The sequence below is a fragment of the Myodes glareolus genome, chromosome 7, assembly GCF_982192425.1.
Source record: "Myodes glareolus chromosome 7, mMyoGla1.1, whole genome shotgun sequence".
In the NCBI taxonomy this organism is placed as follows: Eukaryota; Metazoa; Chordata; class Mammalia; order Rodentia; family Cricetidae; genus Myodes; species Myodes glareolus.
In genome coordinates, this window is record NC_142032.1 from 107,339,598 (window position 1) to 107,359,813 (window position 20,216).

A 20,216-nucleotide genomic window follows, 5' to 3' on the forward strand; every position below is an offset into this window, starting at 1 on the left:
GAAAGTGCCTTAAGCTACTTGCAAGCATTAAAAAGAAACTCACATGCGTTTCTCTGAAAGAGAAGCAGTCTGTTCCAACACTTCAGTTCACTGTGTGAAGAGAATGGAGTGTTGCCTCACTTTCTAAATGCTGTCCTTTCAGAGAAAATCACTTTCCTTTGAAAGTGCCTTAAGCTACTTACAAGCATTCAACACAAACTCACATGCGTTTCTCTGAAAGAGAAGCCGTCTGTTCCAACACTTCAATTCAATATGTGAAGAGAATGGAGTGTTGCTTCACTTTATAAATGCTGTCCTTTCAGAGAAAATCACTTTCCTTTGAAAGTGCCTTAAGCTACTTACAAACATTCAACAGAAACTAACATGCATTTCTCTGAAAGAGAAGCAATCTGTTCAAACACTTCAATTCTATGTGCGAAGGGAATGGAGTGTTGCTTCACTTTCTAAATGCTGTCCTTTCAGAGAAAATCACTTTCCTTTGAAAGTGCCTTAAGCTACTTGCAAGCATTCACAAGAAACACTAATGCATTTGTATGAAAGAGAAGCAGTCTGTTCCAACACTTCAATTCACGGTGCGAAGTGAATGGAGTGTTGCCTCACTTTCTAAATGCTGTCCTTTCAGAGAAAATCACTTTCCTTTGAAAGTGCCTTAAGCTACTTGCAAGCATTAGGAAGAAACTCACATGCGTTTCTCTGAAAGAGAAGCAGTCTGTTCCAACACTTCAATTCACTGTGCGAAATGAATGGAGTGTTGCCTCACTTTCTAAATGCTGTCCTGTCAGAGAAAATCACTTTCCATTGAAAGTGCCCAAAACAACTTTAAAGCATTCACAAAAAACTCACATGCGTTTCTCTGAAAGAGAAGCAGTCTGTTCCAACACTTCAATTCACTGTGCGAAGTGAATATAGTGTTGCTTCACTTTCTAAATGCTGTCCTTTCAGAGAATATCCCTTTCCTTTGAATGTGCCTTAAGCTACTTACAAGCATTCAACAGAAACTCACATGCATTTCTCTGAAAGAGGAGCAATCTGTTCCAACACTTCAATTCTGTGGGCGAAGTGAATGGAGTGTTGCTTCACTTTCTAAATGCTGTCCTTTCTGAGAAAATCACTTTCCTTTGAAAGTGCCTTAAACTACTTTCAAGCATTCACAAAAAACTCACAAGCGTTTCTCTTAAAGAGAACCAGTCTGTTCCACCACTTCAATTCACTGTGCGAAGTGAATGGAGTGTTGCTTCAGTTTGTAAATGCTGTCCTTTCAGAGAAAATCACTTTCCTTTGAAAGTGCCTTAAGCAACTTGCAAGCATTCACAAGAAACTCACATGCATTTCTCTGAAAGAGAAGCAATCTGTTCCAAAACTTCAATTCTCTGTGCGAAGTGAATGGAGTGTTGCTTCACTTTCTAAATGCTGTCCTTTCAGAGAAAATCACTTTCCTTTGAAAGTGCCTTAAGCTACTTACAAGCATTCAACAGAAACTCACATGCATTGCTCTGAAAGAGAAGCAGTCTGTTCTAACACTTCAATTCACTGTGCGAAGTGAATGGAGTGTTGCTTCACTTTCTAAATGCTGTTCTTTCAGAGAAAATCACTTTTCTTTGAAAGTGCCTTAAGCTACTTGCAAGCATTAGGAAGAAACTCACATGCGTTGCTCTGAAAGAGAAGCAGTCTGTTCCAACACTTCAATTCACTGTGCGAAGTGAATGGAGTGTTGCCTCACTTTTTAAATGCTGTCCTTTCAGAGAAAATCACTTTCCATTGAAAGTGACCAAAACTACCTTCAAGCATTCACAAAAAACTCACATGCGTTTCTCTGAAAGAGAAGCAGTCTGTTCCAACACTTCAATTCAGTGTGCGAAGTGAATATAGTGTTGCTTCACTTTCTAAATGCTGTCCTTTCAGAGAAAATCCCTTTCCTTTGAATGTGCCTTAAGCTACTTACAAGCATTCAACAGAAACTCACATGCATTTCTCTGAAAGAGAAGCAATCTGTTCCAACAGTTCAATTCTCTGTGCGAAGTGAATGGAGTGTTGCTTCACTTTCTAAATGCTGTCTTTCAGAGAAAATCACTTTCCTTTGAAAGTGCCTTAAGCTACTTACAAGCATTCAACAGAAACTCACATGCATTTCTCTGAAAGAGAAGCAGTCTGTTCTAACACTTCAATTCACTGTGCGAAGTGAATGGAGTGTTGCTCACTTTCTAAATGCTGTCCTTTCAGAGAAAATCACTTTGCTTTGAAAGTGCCTTAAGCTACTTACAAGCATTCACCAGAAACTCACATGCGTTTCTCTGAAAGAGAAGCAGTCTGTTCCAACACTTCAATTCACTGTGCGAAGTGAATGGAGTGTTGCTTCACTTTCTAAATGCTGTCCTTTCAGAGAAAATCACTTTCCTTTGAAAGTGCCTTAAGCTACTTGCAAGCATTAGGAAGAAACTCACATGCGTTTCTCTGAAAGAGAAGCAGTCTGTTCCAACACTTCAATTCACTGTGCGAAGTGAATGGAGTGTTGCTTCACTTTCTAAATCCTGTCCTTTCAGAGAAAATCACTTTCCTTTGAAAGTGCCTTAAGCTACTTGCAAGCATTAGGAAGAAACTCACATGCGTTTCTCTGAAAGAGAAGCAGTTTGTTCCAACACTTCAATTCACTGTGTGAAGTGAATGGAGTGTTGCCTCGCTTTCTAAATGCTGTCCTTTCAGAGAAAATCACTTTCCTTTCAAAGTGCCTTATGCTACTTACAAGCATTCAACAGAAACTCACATGCGTTTCTCTGAAAGAGAAGCAGTCTGTTCCAACACTTCAATTCAATGTGCGAAGTGAATGGAGTGTTGCGTTACTTTCTAAATGCTGTCCTTTCAGAGAAAATCACTTTCCTTTGAAAGTGCCTTAAGCTACTTACAAGCATTCAACAGAAACTCACATGCATTTCTCTGAAAGAGAAGCAATCTGTTCCAACACTTCAATTCTCTGTGCGAAGTGAATGGAGTGTTGCTTCACTTTCTAAATGCTGTCCTTTCAGAGAAAATCACTTTCCTTTGAAAGTGCCTTAAGCTACTTGCAAGCATTCACAAGAAAAACTAATGCGTTTCTATGAAAGACAAGCAGTCTGTTCCAACACTTCAATTCACTGTGCGAAGTGAATGGAGTGTTGCTTCACTTTCTAAATGCTGTCCTTTCAGAGAAAATCACTTTCCTTTGAAAGTGCCTTAAGCTACTTGCAAGCATTAGGAAGAAACTCACATGCGTTTCTCTGAAAGAGAAGCAGTCTGTTCCAACACTTCAATTCAATGTGCGAAGTGAATGGAGTGTTGCCTCACTTTTTAAATGCTTTCTTTTCAGAGAAAATAACTTTCCATTGAAAGTGCCCAAAACTACTTTCAAGCATTCACAAAAAACTCACATGCGTTTCTCTGAAAGAGAAGCAGTCTGTTCCAACACTTCAATTCAGTGTGCGAAGTGAATATAGTCTTGCTTCACTTTCTAAATGCTGTCCTTTCAGAGAAAATCCCTTTCAATTGAATGTTCCTTAAGCTACTTACAAGCATTCAACAGAAACTCACATGCATTTCTCTGAAAGAGAAGCAATCTGTTCCAACACTTCAATTCTCTGTGCGAAGTGAATGGAGTGTTGCTTCACTTTCTAAATGCTGTCCTTTCAGAGAAAATCACTTTCCTTTGAAAGTGCCTTAAGCTACTTACAAGCATTCAACAGAAACTCACATGCATTTCTCTGAAAGAGAAGCAGTCTGTTCTAACACTTCAATTCACTGTGCGAAGTGAATGGAGTGTTGCTTCACTTTCTAAATGCTGTCCTTTCAGAGAAAATCACTTTCCTTTGAAAGTGCCTTAAGCTACATACAAGCATTCACCAGAAACTCACATGTGTTTCTCTGAAAGAGAAGCAGTCTGTTCCAACACTTCAATTCACTGTGCGAAGTGAATGGAGTGTTGCTTCACTTTCTAAATGCTGTCCTTTCAGAGAAAATCACTTTCCTTTGAAAGTGCCTTAACCTACTTGCAAGCATTAGGAAGAAACTCACATGCGTTGCTCTGAAAGAGAAGCAGTCTGTTCCAACACTTCAATTCACTGTGCGAAGTGAATGGAGTGTTGCCTCACTTTTTAAATGCTGTCCTTTCAGAGAAAATCACTTTCCATTGAAAGTGCCCAAAACTACTTTCAAGCATTCACAAAAAACTCACTTGCGTTTCTCTGAAAGAGAAGCAGTCTGTTCCAACACTTCAATTCAGTGTGCGAAGTGAATATAGTGTTGCTTCACTTCCTAAATGCTGTCCTTTCAGAGAAAATCCCTTTCCTTTGAATGTGCCTTAAGCTACTTACAAGCATTCAACAGAAACTCACATGCATTTCTGTGAAAAGAAGCAATCAGTTCCAACACTTCAATTCTCTGTGCGAAGTGAATGGAGTGTTGCTTCACTTTCTAAATGCTGTCCTTTCAGAGAAAATCACTTTCCTTTGAAAGTGCCTTAAGCTGCTTACAAGCATTCAACAGAAACTCACATGCATTTCTCTGAAAGAGAAGCAGTCTGTTCTAACACTTCAATTCACTGTGCGAAGTGAATGGAGTGTTGCTTCACTTTCTAAATGCTGTCCTTTCAGAGAAAATCACTTTCCTTTGAAAGTGCCTTAAGCTACTTACAAGCATTCATCAGAAACTCACATGCGTTTCTCTGAAAGAGAAGCAGTCTGTTCCAACACTTCAATTCACTGTGCGAAGTGAATGGAGTGTTGCTTCACTTTCTAAATGCTGTCCTTTCAGAGAAAATCACTTTCCTTTGAAAGTGCCTTAAGCTACTTGCAAGCATTAGGAAGAAACTCACATGCGTTTCTCTGAAAGAGAGCAGTCTGTTCCAACACTTCAATTTACTGTGCGAAGTGAATGGAGTGTTGCTTCACTTTCTAAATCCTGTCCTTTCAGAGAAAATCACTTTCCTTTGAAAGTGCCTTAAGCTACTTGCAAGCATTAGGAAGAAACTCACATGCGTTTCTCTGAAAGAGAAGCAGTTTGTTCCAACACTTCAATTCACTGTGTGAAGTGAATGGAGTGTTGCCTCGCGTTCTAAATGCTGTCCTTTCAGAGAAAATCACTTTCCTTTCAAAGTGCCTTATGCTACTTACAAGCATTCAACAGAAACTCACATGCATTTCTCTGAAAGAGAAGCAGTCTGTTCCAACACTTCAATTCAATGTGCGAAGGGAATGGAGTGTTGCTTCACTTTCTAAATCCTGTCCTTTCAGAGAAAATCACTTTCCTTTGAAAGTGCCTTAAACAACTTGCAAGCATTTACAAGAAACACTAATGTGTTTCTATGAAAGAGAAGCACTCTGTTCCAACACTTCATTTCACTGTGTGAAGTGAATGGAGTGTTGCTTCACTTTCTAAATGCTGTCCTTTCAGAGAAAATCACTTTCCTTTGAAAGTGCCTTAAGCTACTTGCAAGCATTAGGAAGAAACTCACATGCGTTTCTCTGAAAGAGAGCAGTCTGTTCCAACACTTCAATTCACTGTGCGAAGTGAATGGAGTGTTGCTTCACTTTCTAAATCCTGTCCTTTCAGAGAAAATCATTTTCCTTTGAAAGTGCCTTAAGCTACTTGCAAGCATTAGGAAGAAACTCACATGCGTTTCTCTGAAAGAGAAGCAGTTTGTTCCAACACTTCAATTCACTGTGTGAAGTGAATGGAGTGTTCCCTCGCGTTCTAAATGCTGTCCTTTCAGAGAAAATCACTTTCCTTTCAAAGTGCCTTATGCTACTTACAAGCATTCAACAGAAACTCACATGCGTTTCTCTGAAAGAGAAGCAGTCTGTTCCAACACTTCAATTCAATGTGCGAAGGGAATGGAGTGTTGCTTCACTTTCTAAATGCTGTCCTTTCAGAGAAAATCACTTTCCTTTGAAAGTGCCTTAAGCAACTTGCAAGCATTTACAAGAAACACTAATGCGTTTCTCTGAAAGAGAAGCAGTCTGTTCCAACACTTCAATTCACTGTGCGAAGTGAATGGAGTGTTGCTTCACTTTCTAAATGCTGTCCTTTCAGAGAAAATCACTTTCCTTTGAAAGTGCCTTAAGCTACTTGCAAGCATTAGGAAGAAACTCACATGCGTTTCTCTGAAAGAGAAGCAGTCTGTTCCAACACTTCAATTCACTGTGCGAAGTGAATGGAGTGTTGCTTCACTTTCTAAATCCTGTCCTTTCAGAGAAAATCACTTTCCTTTGAAAGTGCCTTAAGCTACTTGCAAGCATTAGGAAGAAACTCACATGCGTTTCTCTGAAAGAGAAGCAGTTTGTTCCAACACTTCAATTCACTGTATGAAGTGAATGGAGTGTTGCCTCGCTTTCTAAATGCTGTCCTTTCAGAGAAAATCACTTTCCTTTCAAAGTGCCTTATGCTACTTACAAGCATTCAACAGAAACTCACATGCGTTTCTCTGAAAGAGAAGCAGTCTGTTCCAACACTTCAATTCAATGTGCGAAGTGAATGGAGTGTTGCGTTACTTTCTAAATGCTGTCCTTTCAGAGAAAATCACTTTCCTTTGAAAGTGCCTTAAGCTACTTACAAGCATTCAACAGAAACTCACATGCATTTCTCTGAAAGAGAAGCAATCTGTTCCAACACTTCAATTCTCTGTGCGAAGTGAATGGAGTGTTGCTTCACTTTCTAAATGCTGTCCTTTCAGAGAAAATCACTTTCCTTTGAAAGTGCCTTAAGCTACTTGCAAGCATTCACAAGAAAAACTAATGCGTTTCTATGAAAGACAAGCAGTCTGTTCCAACACTTCAATTCACTGTGCGAAGTGAATGGAGTGTTGCTTCACTTTCTAAATGCTGTCCTTTCAGAGAAAATCACTTTCCTTTGAAAGTGCCTTAAGCTACTTGCAAGCATTAGGAAGAAACTCACATGCGTTTCTCTGAAAGAGAAGCAGTCTGTTCCAACACTTCAATTCAATGTGCGAAGTGAATGGAGTGTTGCCTCACTTTTTAAATGCTTTCTTTTCAGAGAAAATAACTTTCCATTGAAAGTGCCCAAAACTACTTTCAAGCATTCACAAAAAACTCACATGCGTTTCTCTGAAAGAGAAGCAGTCTGTTCCAACAGTTCAATTCAGTGTGCGAAGTGAATATAGTGTTGCTTCACTTTCTAAATGCTGTCCTTTCAGAGAAAATCCCTTTCCTTTGAATGTTCCTTAAGCTACTTACAAGCATTCAACAGAAACTCACATGCATTTCTCTGAAAGAGAAGCAATCTGTTCCAACACTTCAATTCTCTGTGCGAAGTGAATGGAGTGTTGCTTCAATTTCTAAATGCTGTCCTTTCAGAGAAAATCACTTTCCTTTGAAAGTGCCTTAAGCTACTTACAAGCATTCAACAGAAACTCACATGCATTTCTCTGAAAGAGAAGCAGTCTGTTCTAACACTTCAATTCACTGTGCGAAGTGAATGGAGTGTTGCTTCACTTTCTAAATGCTGTCCTTTCAGAGAAAATCACTTTCCTTTGAAAGTGCCTTAAGCTACTTACAAGCATTCACCAGAAACTCACATGTGTTTCTCTGAAAGAGAAGCAGTCTGTTCCAACACTTCAATTCACTGTGCGAAGTGAATGGAGTGTTGCTTCACTTTCTAAATGCTGTCCTTTCAGAGAAAATCACTTTCCTTTGAAAGTGCCTTAAGCTACTTGCAAGCATTAGGAAGAAACTCACATGCGTTGCTCTGAAAGAGAAGCAGTCTGTTCCAACACTTCAATTCACTGTGCGAAGTGAATGGAGTGTTGCCTCACTTTTTAAATGCTGTCCTTTCAGAGAAAATCACTTTCCATTGAAAGTGCCCAAAACTACTTTCAAGCATTCACAAAAAAGTCACTTGCGTTTCTCTGAAAGAGAAGCAGTCTGTTCCAACACTTCAATTCAGTGTGCGAAGTGAATATAGTGTTGCTTCACTTCCTAAATGCTGTCCTTTCAGAGAAAATCCCTTTCCTTTGAATGTGCCTTAAGCTACTTACAAGCATTCAACAGAAACTCACATGCATTTCTGTGAAAGAGAAGCAATCAGTTCCAACACTTCAATTCTCTGTGCGAAGTGAATGGAGTGTTGCTTCACTTTCTAAATGCTGTCCTTTCAGAGAAAATCACTTTCCTTTGAAAGTGCCTTAAGCTTCTTACAAGCATTCAACAGAAACTCACATGCATTTCTCTGAAAGAGAAGCAGTCTGTTCTAACACTTCAATTCACTGTGCGAAGTGAATGGAGTGTTGCTTCACTTTCTAAATGCTGTCCTTTCAGAGAAAATCACTTTCCTTTGAAAGTGCCTTAAGCTACTTACAAGCATTCATCAGAAACTCACATGCGTTTCTCTGAAAGAGAAGCAGTCTGTTCCAACACTTCAATTCACTGTGCGAAGTGAATGGAGTGTTGCTTCACTTTCTAAATGCTGTCCTTTCAGAGAAAATCACTTTCCTTTGAAAGTGCCTTAAGCTACTTGCAAGCATTAGGAAGAAACTCACATGCGTTTCTCTGAAAGAGAGCAGTCTGTTCCAACACTTCAATTTACTGTGCGAAGTGAATGGAGTGTTGCTTCACTTTCTAAATCCTGTCCTTTCAGAGAAAATCACTTTCCTTTGAAAGTGCCTTAAGCTACTTGCAAGCATTAGGAAGAAACTCACATGCGTTTCTCTGAAAGAGAAGCAGTTTGTTCCAACACTTCAATTCACTGTGTGAAGTGAATGGAGTGTTGCCTCGCGTTCTAAATGCTGTCCTTTCAGAGAAAATCACTTTCCTTTCAAAGTGCCTTATGCTACTTACAAGCATTCAACAGAAACTCACATGCATTTCTCTGAAAGAGAAGCAGTCTGTTCCAACACTTCAATTCAATGTGCGAAGGGAATGGAGTGTTGCTTCACTTTCTAAATGCTGTCCTTTCAGAGAAAATCACTTTCCTTTGAAAGTGCCTTAAACAACTTGCAAGCATTTACAAGAAACACTAATGTGTTTCTATGAAAGAGAAGCACTCTGTTCCAACACTTCAATTCACTGTGCGAAGTGAATGGAGTGTTGCTTCACTTTCTAAATGCTGTCCTTTCAGAGAAAATCACTTTCCTTTGAAAGTGCCTTAAGCTACTTACAAGCATTCAACAGAAACACACATGCATTTCTCTGAAAGAGAAGCAGTCTGTTCTAACACTTCAATTCACTGTGCGAAGTGAATGGAGTGTTGCTTCACTTTCTAAATGCTGTCCTTTCAGAGAAAATCACTTTCCTTTGAAAGTGCCTTAAGCTACTTACAAGCATTCACCAGAAACTCACATGTGTTTCTCTGAAAGAGAAGCAGTCTGTTCCAACACTTCAATTCACTGTGCGAAGTGAATGGAGTGTTGCTTCACTTTCTAAATGCTGTCCTTTCAGAGAAAATCACTTTCAGTTGATAGTGCCTTAAGCTACTTGCAAGCATTAGGAAGAAACTCACATGCGTTGCTCTGAAAGAGAAGCAGTCTGTTCCAACACTTCAATTCACTGTGCGAAGTGAATGGAGTGTTGCCTCACTTTTTAAATGCTGTCCTTTCAGAGAAAATCACTTTCCATTGGAAGTGCCCAAAACTACTTTCAAGCATTCACAAAAAACTCACATGCGTTTCTCTGAAAGAGAAGCAGTCTGTTCCAACACTTCAATTCAGTGTGCAAAGTGAATATAGTGTTGCTTTACTTCCTAAATGCTGTCCTTTCAGAGAAAATCCCTTTCCTTTGAATGTGCCTTAAGCTACTTACAAGCATTCAACAGAAACTCACATGCATTTCTGTGAAAGAGAAGCAATCAGTTCCAACACTTCAATTCTCTGTGCGAAGTGAATGGAGTGTTGCTTCACTTTCTAAATGCTGTCCTTTCAGAGAAAATCACTTTCCTTTGAAAGTGCCTTAAGCTGCTTACAAGCATTCAACAGAAACTCACATGCATTTCTCTGAAAGAGAAGCAGTCTGTTCTAACACTTCAATTCACTGTGCGAAGTGAATGGAGTGTTGCTTCACTTTCTAAATTATGTCCTTTCAGAGAAAATCACTTTCCTTTGAAAGTGCCTTAAGCTACTTACAAGCATTCATCAGAAACTCACATGCGTTTCTCTGAAAGAGAAGCAGTCTGTTCCAACACTTCATTTCACTGTGTGAAGTGAATGGAGTGTTGCTTCACTTTCTAAATGCTGTCCTTTCAGAGAAAATCACTTTCCTTTGAAAGTGCCTTAAGCTACTTGCAAGCATTAGGAAGAAACTCACATGCGTTTCTCTGAAAGAGAGCAGTCTGTTCCAACACTTCAATTCACTGTGCGAAGTGAATGGAGTGTTGCTTCACTTTCTAAATCCTGTCCTTTCAGAGAAAATCATTTTCCTTTGAAAGTGCCTTAAGCTACTTGCAAGCATTAGGAAGAAACTCACATGCGTTTCTCTGAAAGAGAAGCAGTTTGTTCCAACACTTCAATTCACTGTGTGAAGTGAATGGAGTGTTGCCTCGCGTTCTAAATGCTGTCCTTTCAGAGAAAATCACTTTCCTTTCAAAGTGCCTTATGCTACTTGCAAGCATTCAACAGAAACTCACATGCGTTTCTCTGAAAGAGAAGCAGTCTGTTCCAACACTTCAATTCAATGTGCGAAATGAATGGAGTGTTGCTTCACTTTCTAAATGCTGTCCTTTCAGAGAAAATCACTTTCCTTTGAAAGTGCCTTAAGCAACTTGCAAGCATTTACAAGAAACACTAATGTGTTTCTATGAAAGAGAAGCACTCTGTTCCAACACTTCAATTCACTGTGCGAAGTGAATGGAGTGTTGCTTCACTTTCTAAATGCTGTCCTTTCAGAGAAAATCACTTTCCTTTGAAAGTGCCTTAAGCTACTTACAAGCATTCAACAGAAACACACATGCATTTCTCTGAAAGAGAAGCAGTCTGTTCTAACACTTCAATTCACTGTGCGAAGTGAATGGAGTGTTGCTTCACTTTCTAAATGCTGTCCTTTCAGAGAAAATCACTTTCCTTTGAAAGTGCCTTAAGCTACTTACAAGCATTAGGAAGAAACTTACATGCGTTGCTCTGAAAGAGAAGCAGTCTGTTCCAACACTTCAATTCACTGTGCGAAGTGAACGGAGTGTTGCCTCACTTTTTAAATGCTGTCCTTTCAGAGGAAATCACTTTCCATTGAAAGTGCCCAAAACTACTTTCAAGCATTCACAAAAAACTCACATGCGTTACTCTGAAAGAGAAGCAGTCTGTTCCAACACTTCAATTCAGTGTGCGAAGTGAATATAGTGTTGCTTCACTTCCTAAATGCTGTCCTTTCAGAGAAAATCCCTTTCCTTTGAATGTGCCTTAAGCTACTTACAAGCATTCAACAGAAACTCACATGCATTTCTGTGAAAGAGAAGCAATCAGTTCCAACACTTCAATTCTCTGTGCGAAGTGAATGGAGTGTTGCTTCACTTTCTAAATGCTGTCCTTTCAGAGAAAATCACTTTCCTTTGAAAGTGCCTTAAGCTACTTACAAGCATTCAACAGAAACTCACATGCATTTCTCTGAAAGAGAAGCAGTCTGTTCTAACACTTCAATTCACTGTGCGAAGTGAATGGAGTGTTGCTTCACTTTCTAAATGCTGTCCTTTCAGAGAAAATCACTTTCCTTTGAAAGTGCCTTAAGCTACTTACAAGCATTCATCAGAAACTCACATGCGTTTCTCTGAAAGAGAAGCAGTCTGTTCCAACACTTCAATTCACTGTGCGAAGTGAATGGAGTGTTGCTTCACTTTCTAAATGCTGTCCTTTCAGAGAAAATCACTTTCCTTTGAAAGTGCCTTAAGCTACTTGCAAGCATTAGGAAGAAACTCACATGCCTTTCTCTGAAAGAGAGCAGTCTGTTCCAACACTTCAATTCACTGTGCGAAGTGAATGGAGTGTTGCTTCACTTTCTAAATCCTGTCCTTTCAGAGAAAATCACTTTCCTTTGAAAGTGCCTTAAGCTACTTGCAAGCATTAGGAAGAAACTCACATGCGTTTCTCTGAAAGAGAAGCAGTTTGTTCCAACACTTCAATTCACTGTGTGAAGTGAATGGAGTGTTGCCTCGCTTTCTAAATGCTGTCCTTTCAGAGAAAATCACTTTCCTTTCAAAGTGCCTTATGCTACTTACAAGCATTCAACAGAAACCCACATGCGTTTCTCTGAAAGAGAAGCAGTCTGTTCCAACACTTCAATTCAATGTGCGAAGGGAATGGAGTGTTGCTTCACTTTCTAAATGCTGTCCTTTCAGAGAAAATCACTTTCCTTTGAAAGTGCCTTAAGCTACTTACAAGCATTCAACAGAAACTCACATGCATTTCTCTGAAAGAGAAGCAGTCTGTTCCAACACTTCAATTCACTGTGCGAAGTGAATGGAGTGTTGCTTCACTTTCTAAATGCTGTCCTTTCAGAGAAAATCACTTTCCTTTGAAAGTGCCTTAAGCAACTTGCAAGCATTTACAAGAAACACTAATGTGTTTCTATGAAAGAGAAGCACTCTGTTCCAACACTTCAATTCACTGTGCGAAGTGAATGGAGTGTTGCTTCACTTTCTAAATGCTGTCCTTTCAGAAAAAATCACTTTCCTTTGAAAGTGCCTAAAGCTACTTGCAAGCATTAGGAAGAAACTCACATGTGTTTCTCTGAAAGAGAAGCAGTCTGTTCCAACACTTCAATTCACTGTGTGAAGTGAATGGAGTGTTGTCTCACTTTCTAAATGCTGTCCTTTCAGAGAAAATCACTTTCCTTTGAAAGTGCCTTAAGCTACTTACAAGCATTCAACAGAAACTCACATGCATTTCTCTGAAAGAGAAGCAATCTGTTCCAACACTTCAATTCTCTGTGCGAAGTGAATGGAGTGTTGCATCACTTTCTAAAAGCTGTCCTTTCAGAGAAAATCACTTTCCTTTGAAAGTGCCTTAAGCTACTTGCAAGCATTCAACAGAAACTCACATGCATTTCTGTGAAAGAGAAGCAATCAGTTCCAACACTTCAATTCACTGTGCGAAGTGAATGGAGTGTTGCTTCACTTTCTAAATGCTGTCCTTTCAGAGAAAATCACTTTCCTTTGAAAGTGCCTTAAGCTACTTACAAGCATTCATCAGAAACTCACATGCGTTTCTCTGAAAGAGAAGCAGTCTGTTCCAACACTTCAATTCACTGTGCGAAGTGAACGGAGTGTTGCCTCACTTTTTAAATGCTGTCCTTTCAGAGAAAATCACTTTCCATTGAAAGTGCCCAAAACTACTTTCAAGCATTCACAAAAAACTCACATGCGTTACTCTGAAAGAGAAGCAGTCTGTTCCAACACTTCAATTCAGTGTGCGAAGTGAATATAGTGTTGCTTCACTTCCTAAATGCTGTCCTTTCAGAGAAAATCCCTTTCCTTTGAATGTGCCTTAAGCTACTTACAAGCATTCAACAGAAACTCACATGCATTTCTGTGAAAGAGAAGCAATCAGTTCCAACACTTCAATTCTCTGTGCGAAGTGAATGGAGTGTTGCTTCACTTTCTAAATGCTGTCCTTTCAGAGAAAATCACTTTCCTTTGAAAGTTCCTTAAGCTACTTACAAGCATTCAACAGAAACTCACATGCATTTCTCTGAAAGACAAGCAGTCTGTTCTAACACTTCAATTCACTGTGCGAAGTGAATGGAGTGTTGCTTCACTTTCTAAATGCTGTCCTTTCAGAGAAAATCACTTTCCTTTGAAAGTGCCTTAAGCTACTTACAAGCATTCATCAGAAACTCACATGCGTTTCTCTGAAAGAGAAGCAGTCTGTTCCAACACTTCAATTCACCTTGCGAAGTGAATGGAGTGTTGCTTCACTTTCTAAATGCTGTCCTTTCAGAGAAAATCACTTTCCTTTGAAAGTACCTTAAGCTACTTGCAAGCATTAGGAAGAAACTCACATGTCTTTCTCTGAAAGAGAGCAGTCTGTTCCAACACTTCAATTCACTGTGCGAAGTGAATGGAGTGTTGCTTCACTTTCTAAATCCTGTCCTTTCAGAGAAAATCACTTTCCTTTGAAAGTGCCTTAAGCTACTTGCAAGCATTAGGAAGAAACTCACATGCGTTTCTCTGAAAGAGAAGCAGTTTTTTCCAACACTTCAATTCACTGTGTGAAGTGAATGGAGTGTTGCCTTGCTTTCTAAATGCTGTCCTTTCAGAGAAAATCACTTTCCTTTCAAAGTGCCTTATGCTACTTACAAGCATTCAACAGAAACTCACATGCGTTTCTCTGAAAGAGAAGCAGTCTGTTCCAACACTTCAATTCAATGTGCGAAGGGAATGGAGTGTTGCTTCACTTTCTAAATGCTGTCCTTTCAGAGAAAATCACTTTCCTTTGAAAGTGCCTTAAGCTACTTACAAGCATTCAACAGAAACTCACATGCATTTCTCTGAAAGAGAAGCAGTCTGTTCCAACACTTCAATTCACTGTGCGAAGTGAATGGAGTGTTGCTTCACTTTCTAAATGCTGTCCTTTCAGAGAAAATCACTTTCCTTTGAAAGTGCCTTAAGCAACTTGCAAGCATTTACAAGAAACACTAATGTGTTTCTATGAAAGAGAAGCACTCTGTTCCAACACTTCAATTCACTGTGCGAAGTGAATGGAGTGTTGCTTCACTTTCTAAATGCTGTCCTTTCAGAAAAAATCACTTTCCTTTGAAAGTGCCTAAAGCTACTTGCAAGCATTAGGAAGAAACTCACATGCGTTTCTCTGAAAGAGAAGCAGTCTGTTCCAACACTTCAATTCACTGTGTGAAGTGAATGGAGTGTTGTCTCACTTTCTAAATGCTGTCCTTTCAGAGAAAATCACTTTCCTTTGAAAGTGCCTTAAGCTACTTACAAGCATTCAACAGAAACTCACATGCGTTTCTCTGAAAGAGAAGCAGTCTGTTCCAACACTTCAATTCAATGTGCGAAGTGAATGGAGTGTTGCTTCACATTCTAAATGCTGTCCTTTCAGAGAAAATCACTTTCCTTTGAAAGTGCCTTAAGCTACTTACAAGCATTCAACAGAAACTCACATGCATTTCTCTGAAAGAGAAGCAATCTGTTCCAACACTTCAATTCTCTGTGCGAAGTGAATGGAGTGTTGCATCACTTTCTAAAAGCTGTCCTTTCAGAGAAAATCACTTTCCTTTGAAAGTGCCTTAAGCTACTTGCAAGCATTCAACAGAAACTCACATGCATTTCTGTGAAAGAGAAGCAATCAGTTCCAACACTTCAATTCACTGTGCGAAGTGAATGGAGTGTTGCTTCACTTTCTAAATGCTGTCCTTTCTGAGAAAATCACTTTCCTTTGAAAGTGCCTTAAGCTACTTACAAGCATTCATCAGAAACTCACATGCGTTTCTCTGAAAGAGAAGCAGTCTGTTCCAACACTTCAATTCACTGTGCGAAGTGAATGGAGTGTTGCTTCACTTTCTAAATGCTGTCCTTTCAGAGAAAATCACTTTCCTTTGAAAGTGCCTTAAGCTACTTGCAAGCATTAGGAAGAAACTCACATGCGTATCTCTGAAAGAGAGCAGTCTGTTCCAACACTTCAATTCACTGTGCGAAGTGAATGGAGTGTTGCTTCACTTTCTAAATCCTGTCCTTTCAGAGAAAATCACTTTCCTTTGAAAGTGCCTTAAGCTACTTGCAAGCATTAGGAAGAAACTCACATGCGTTTCTCTGAAAGAGAAGCAGTTTGTTCCAACACTTCAATTCACTGTGTGAAGTGAATGGAGTGTTGCCTTGCTTTCTAAATGCTGTCCTTTCAGAGAAAATCACTTTCCTTTCAAAGTGCCTTATTCTACTTACAAGCATTCAACAGAAACTCACATGCGTTTCTCTGAAAGAGAAGGTGTCTGTTCCAACACTTCAATTCAATGTGCTAAGGGAATGGAGTGTTGCTTCACTTTCTAAATGCTGTCCTTTCAGAGAAAATCACTTTCCTTTGAAAGTGCCTTAAGCTACTTACAAGCATTAGGAAGAAACTCACATGCATTTCTCTGAAAGAGAAGCAGTCTGTTCCAACACTTCAATTCACTGTGCGAAGTGAATGGAGTGTTGCTTCACTTTCTAAATTATGTCCTTTCAGAGAAAATCACTTTCCTTTGAAAGTGCCTTAAGCCATTTGCAAGCATTCACAAGAAACACTAATGCGTTTCTATGAAAGAGAAGCACTCTGTTCCAACACTTCAATTCACTGCACGAAGGGAATGGAGTGTTGCTTCACTTTCTAAATGCTGTCCTTTCAGAGAAATTCACTTTCCTTTGAAAGTGCCTTAAGCCACTTGCAAGCATTCACAAGAAACACTAATGCGTTTCTATGAAAGAGAAGCAGTCTGTTCCAACACTTCAATTCACTGTGCGAAGTGAATGGAGTGTTGCCTCACTTTCTAAATGCTGTCCTTTCAGAGAAAATCTCTTTCCATTGAAAGTGCCCAAAACTACTTTCAAGCATTCACAAAAAACTCACATGCGTTTCTCTGAAAGAGAAGCAGTCTGTTCCAACACTTCAATTCAGTGTGCGAAGTGAATATAGTGTTGCTTCACTTTCTAAATGCTGTCCTTTCAGAGAAAATCACTTTCCTTTGAATGTGCCTTAAGCTACTTACAAGCATTCAACAGAAACTCACATGCATTTCTCTGAAAGAGAAGCAATCTGTTCCAACACATCAATTCTCTGTGCGAAGTGAATGGAGTGTTGCTTCACTTTCTAAATGCTGTCCTTTCAGAGAAAATCACTTTCCTTTGAAAGTGCCTTAAGCTACTTACAAGCATTCAACAGAAACTCACATGCATTTCTCTGAAAGAGAAGCAGTCTGTTCTAACACTTCAATTCATTGTGCGAAGTGAATGGAGTGTTGCTTCACTTTCTAAATGCTGTCCTTTCAGAGAAAATCACTTTCCTTTGAAAGTGCCTTAAGCTACTTACAAGCATTCACCAGAAACTCACATGCGTTTCTCTGAAAGAGAAGCAGTCTGTTCCAACACTTCAATTCACTGTGCGAAGTGAATGGAGTGTTGCTTCACTTTCTAAATGCTGTCCTTTCAGAGAAAATCACTTTCCTTTGAAAGTGCCTTAAGCTACTTGCAAGCATTAGGAAGAAACTCACATGCGTTTCTCTGAAAGAGAGCAGTCTGTTCCAACACTTCAATTCACTGTGCGAAGTGAATGGAGTGTTGCTTCACTTTCTAAATCCTGTCCTTTCAGAGAAAATCACTTTCCTTTGAAAGTGCCTTAAGCTACTTGCAAGCATTAGGAAGAAACTCACATGCGTTTCTCTGAAAGAGAGCAGTCTGTTCCAACACTTCAATTCACTGTGCGAAGTGAATGGAGTGTTGCTTCACTTTCTAAATCCTGTCCTTTCAGAGAAAATCATTTTCCTTTGAAAGTGCCTTAAGCTACTTGCAAGCATTAGGAAGAAACTCACATGCGTTTCTCTGAAAGAGAAGCAGTTTGTTCCAACACTTCAATTCACTGTGTGAAGTGAATGGAGTGTTGCCTCGCGTTCTAAATGCTGTCCTTTCAGAGAAAATCACTTTCCTTTCAAAGTGCCTTATGCTACTTACAAGCATTCAACAGAAACTCACATGCGTTTCTCTGAAAGAGAAGCAGTCTGTTCCAACACTTCAATTCAATGTGCGAAGGGAATGGAGTGTTGCTTCACTTTCTAAATGCTGTCCTTTCAGAGAAAATCACTTTCCTTTGAAAGTGCCTTTAGCAACTTGCAAGCATTTACAAGAAACACTAATGTGTTTCTATGAAAGAGAAGCACTCTGTTCCAACACTTCAATTCACTGTGCGAAGTGAATGGAGTGTTGCTTCACTTTCTAAATGCTGTCCTTTCAGAGAAAATCACTTTCCTTTGAATGTGCCTTAAGCTACTTACAAGCATTCAACAGAAACACACATGCATTTCTCTGAAAGAGAAGCAGTCTGTTCCAACACTTCAATTCACTGTGCGAAGTGAATGGAGTGTTGCTTCACTTTCTAAATGCTGTCCTTTCAGAGAAAATCACTTTCCTTTGAAAGTGCCTTAAGCTACTTACAAGCATTCATCAGAAACTCACATGCGTTTCTCTGAAAGAGAAGCAGTCTGTTCCAACACTTCAATTCACTGTGCGAAGTGAATGGAGTGTTGCTTCACTTTCTAAATGCTGTCCTTTCAGAGAAAATCACTTTCCTTTGAAAGTGCCTTAAGCTACTTGCAAGCATTAGGAAGAAACTCACATGCGTATCTCTGAAAGAGAGCAGTCTGTTCCAACACTTCAATTCACTGTGCGAAGTGAATGGAGTGTTGCTTCACTTTCTAAATCCTGTCCTTTCAGAGAAAATCACTTTCCTTTGAAAGTGCCTTAAGCTACTTGCAAGCATTAGGAAGAAACTCACATGCGTTTCTCTGAAAGAGAAGCAGTTTGTTCCAACACTTCAATTCACTGTGTGAAGTGAATGGAGTGTTGCCTCGCTTTCTAAATGCTGTCCTTTCAGAGAAAATCACTTTCCTTTCAAAGTGCCTTATTCTACTTACAAGCATTCAACAGAAACTCACATGCGTTTCTCTGAAAGAGAAGGTGTCTGTTCCAACACTTCAATTCAATGTGCTAAGGGAATGGAGTGTTGCTTCACTTTCTAAATGCTGTCCTTTCAGAGAAAATCACTTTCCTTTGAAAGTGCCTTAAGCTACTTACAAGCATTAGGAAGAAACTCACATGCATTTCTCTGAAAGAGAAGCAGTCTGTTCCAACACTTCAATTCACTGTGCGAAGTGAATGGAGTGTTGCTTCACTTTCTAAATTATGTCCTTTCAGAGAAAATCACTTTCCTTTGAAAGTGCCTTAAGCCATTTGCAAGCATTCACAAGAAACACTAATGCGTTTCTATGAAAGAGAAGCACTCTGTTCCAACACTTCAATTCACTGCACGAAGGGAATGGAGTGTTGCTTCACTTTCTAAATGCTGTCCTTTCAGAGAAATTCACTTTCCTTTGAAAGTGCCTTAAGCCACTTGCAAGCATTCACAAGAAACACTAATGCGTTTCTATGAAAGAGAAGCAGTCTGTTCCAACACTTCAATTCACTGTGCGAAGTGAATGGAGTGTTGCCTCACTTTCTAAATGCTGTCCTTTCAGAGAAAATCACTTTCCATTGAAAGTGCCCAAAACTACTTTCAAGCATTCACAAAAAACTCACATGCGTTTCTCTGAAAGAGAAGCAGTCTGTTCCAACACTTCAATTCAGTGTGCGAAGTGAATATAGTGTTGCTTCACTTTCTAAATGCTGTCCTTTCAGAGAAAATCACTTTCCTTTGAATGTGCCTTAAGCTACTTACAAGCATTCAACAGAAACTCACATGCATTTCTCTGAAAGAGAAGCAATCTGTTTCAACACATCAATTCTCTGTGCGAAGTGAATGGAGTGTTGCTTCACTTTCTAAATGCTGTCCTTTCAGAGAAAATCACTTTCCTTTGAAAGTGCCTTAAGCTACTTACAAGCATTCAACAGAAACTCACATGCATTTCTCTGAAAGAGAAGCAGTCTGTTCTAACACTTCAATTCATTGTGCGAAGTGAATGGAGTGTTGCTTCACTTTCTAAATGCTGTCCTTTCAGAGAAAATCACTTTCCTTTGAAAGTGCCTTAAGCTACTTACAAGCATTCACCAGAAACTCACATGCGTTTCTCTGAAAGAGAAGCAGTCTGTTCCAACACTTCAATTCACTGTGCGAAGTGAATGGAGTGTTGCTTCACTTTCTAAATGCTGTCCTTTCAGAGAAAATCACTTTCCTTTGAAAGTGCCTTAAGCTACTTGCAAGCATTAGGAAGAAACTCACATGCGTTTCTCTGAAAGAGAGCAGTCTGTTCCAACACTTCAATTCACTGTGCGAAGTGAATGGAGTGTTGCTTCACTTTCTAAATCCTGTCCTTTCAGAGAAAATCACTTTCCTTTGAAAGTGCCTTAAGCTACTTGCTAGCATTAGGAAGAAACTCACATGCGTTTCTCTGAAAGAGAGCAGTCTGTTCCAACACTTCAATTCACTGTGCGAAGTGAATGGAGTGTTGCTTCACTTTCTAAATCCTGTCCTTTCAGAGAAAATCATTTTCCTTTGAAAGTGCCTTAAGCTACTTGCAAGCATTAGGAAGAAACTCACATGCGTTTCTCTGAAAGAGAAGCAGTTT